Raw genomic sequence first — 3183 nt, 5'->3', positions numbered from 1 at the left:
AAAAACCCCCCCCCCCCCCCAAACTTAAATTTTGAAAAGATTTAGCATGAAGAACTTCAAAATAAAGGGTGAAAGAAAACAATAAATACATACAGAAAATACATACCTATTGAAGGTTCTGATTTTTTATAATAAATTTTGAAATACTGAAGGTGATAATATGAAAAACTACAAGGCTTAAAATATTAAATTGCACATAATACATATAAAATCTGTTGAGAAAGAGTTAATTACAATACATATAACAAAATGTTGAAACTAACAACAAAACTAAACTAAATTCTAGAAATGAAAATAGTTTTACAAATTACAGTTTCACATTACAACATAACAACAGAGTCTCAAAATCTAATAAGCAGTCTCAACAATATCACAAAACACATAACATAGTCACAAAGTATAATCACATACAAACTAACAAAAAGATCACCAGTCATCATCTTCTTCTTCACCAACATCTAACTTTTGCTGCTGATATGGAGTATAAACAGGGTGAATAGAGAACTGAACTGAATGATCACCCCTTAGGTATCTCACTAAAGCATCATCATAAGCATCATCATATTCAAACTTCTGACGAATCAAATCATTTGTATGAGCATTTCTGGCATCTATGTTCTGTAATCTATGACCCATCCTCAAAATATCCCCCTGTTGAAGCATCATCTGGTCCAATAGTTCCCTGTTACTGGGGTCACTAGAAGTAGGCTCACTAAAAGTAGGGGTCCTAGAAGTAGAAGGAATATCCCTGCCCTTACTTCCAGATATCCAATCAACATGGGACTCATAAGTTTTAATTTTTGCAGGTCCAATAGGTATTTGAGGCTCAATCCTCTCCTCATCTTATCTGAAATCAACTCATGCCTGCTCACAAAGTGTGTAAATAAGAGCAAGGTGTGCCAATCCACCAGTGGTCTCTCCTAGAGCAATAGATCGAGTGTTCATATAAATAATAGAGCTTACATTTATGTCCATCACTTGCTGAATATAGAAGTTTAGGATGGCTCTATACTTGGTCATTTTCACTACCCTTTCTGGATCAAATGCTGGATAGACTAGTTGGGCATAAACGCTTTTGTTTTCTGGATGGATATACCAGATATCACCAAATACAAATAACTCCTGAGGATGAAGAGAAAATAACAGGCCTTAGATACTACATTTAGCATAGAAAGGGGAAAGTTGACTTTAACTCCATTCTTTACTTTCCAAGCCCCTTTCTCACTAGTTAGAAAAGAAATTACCTCATCTAAGGCCTCATTTGTAGCAGAAAATGAATGATACTGACATCTATAAACATTCTCTAACTAATAAAACTCATTTATTTTTCTTGGAGTAAACTCTACCCTTTTTCCACGAACAAAAACAAAATCATCAGAAGCCTTCAAAAAGTTGTCATAAAATTCCATAACTATCCCAACTATTACATCAGCAGTAAAATAGCAGAAGTTTTCCCAATGCCAATCAATAATTAATCGTTCAACTTCTCCTCACAGATTTTTGAAACCACGATTAGAAATCTCTTTTTTATTTTCACGAAGACTATGAAATCGAGCACTAGCTTTATAACTAAAAAATTTTTACTTGTCATAATCTATTTTTCTTTTGCTCGCTCTAAGTACCATAGGAAATCTAAGAAAAATTTAATAAAAATCAGAATAAATTTCAAAATTCCAAAAATCAAAATGTACAGCATTTTAAACTTAAATCTGCTAAGTAAGAGTTCTTCACCAAAGCATTTTCTCAAAATCTCTAAACAATTTCAAAACTTTCGGATTTATGCAATGTGAGAAAAATCCTTGATAAAAATAAAAAGTTTTTAGTTTAAAGTGTAGCTCTTACCTAGAGAAGATAAAATTTGAAGTTCCTTTGCCTCTAAATTGCCTCAAATCTACTCAAAATCAAGCCCTGGGTGTGAAAACCGAAGTTTGAAGGTAACTCAAGGGGTAAAAATAGAGGATTACGGTGAAAATCACAAATTTAAGGGGTTAAGGGATGCTCTCGGGTTGAAGGCGCCGTCGGCGCTAAAGGCCCAAAATTCAATTTTGGAATTTTTCAAATTTTCAATTTCTTTCAATTTATTCAAAGTTTTTTTAGTATTTTTAAACACAATTTTTTGTCTAACAATAATTCACATATAAACATTTCGCAAATAATCATTTTCACAAACAACAACAAACTAACTTTTATATATGAAAATAAACTTTTTACAAACATATTTTTCAAATTAAACATTCATAGCTATTAAGCAATCTAAGTATAAATCAACGTCGAAATCAAGCCACAACACTAAACGCTGACACAAAACTATACACATAATAAAAGTTCAGAATTCTAAAGCAAAACAAACCAAACCAAATCCAATCCACACAATTACATTAAATACATAAATACTTTTAAATAAATATAGAATCCAAAGTCTTCAATTATTCTGCCTCTTCTTCAGTGTTTTCTTCTCCTCTAATATCTTCCATAGATTTGTAATGGACATATAGGTTGTAGAAGGATCGGTACGGGAATTGATCTGTCAAATTTTCTTTGATCCACCCATTTTCTTTAAACATCTGAACTAATCCTGCTTCAAAAGTTCCAGTATGATCAAAATTTTCCTTAATTCTCCAATCTAGGTGATCAAAAAGGTACTTAAGATCTCCCACTATATTCATAATATTCTGAAGTTTTCTTTCATTCTTCAATTTCTTCTCTAAAGCAAGAGAACTTCCAACTATTGGTGGTATTAATGGAGTTGAAGCATGTGAAGAATAATCTATAATAGCCTTTAATGCTTCATTATCATTTCCAACATAATTATCATCAACAGGGATCATGGGCTCCCAAGATAGTACAACTTTTTCCCAACTTTCATATGGCAATTAGGATTGACTGCAAATCAAAAAAATTGTAGAAGGATGCCCAAATCCATAAATCGATCCATTCATCATGATACCCATAACAGATTTAAATATGATTGATCCTATATCAATGAGTTTTTCCATTTGAATGCAGTAATTTAAAATAACACTTTCTTTGGTGACTTTACTAATCTTCATAGTGGGGAGTAATTTTGCCGAAATAAAGAAATCCCACTTCTTCAAAATTGGATTAAGTGATGAAGCAGGGAAACTAATATCTCTCTCATCTCGTGCTTCCCACATATCACTTTCATCCGTCGTCAGAAAATTA

This window comes from Phalaenopsis equestris, unplaced genomic scaffold, assembly GCF_001263595.1.
Source record: "Phalaenopsis equestris unplaced genomic scaffold, ASM126359v1 Scaffold000925, whole genome shotgun sequence".
Taxonomy (NCBI): domain Eukaryota; kingdom Viridiplantae; phylum Streptophyta; class Magnoliopsida; order Asparagales; family Orchidaceae; genus Phalaenopsis; species Phalaenopsis equestris.
Note: the sequence above shows the minus strand (reverse complement) of the source record.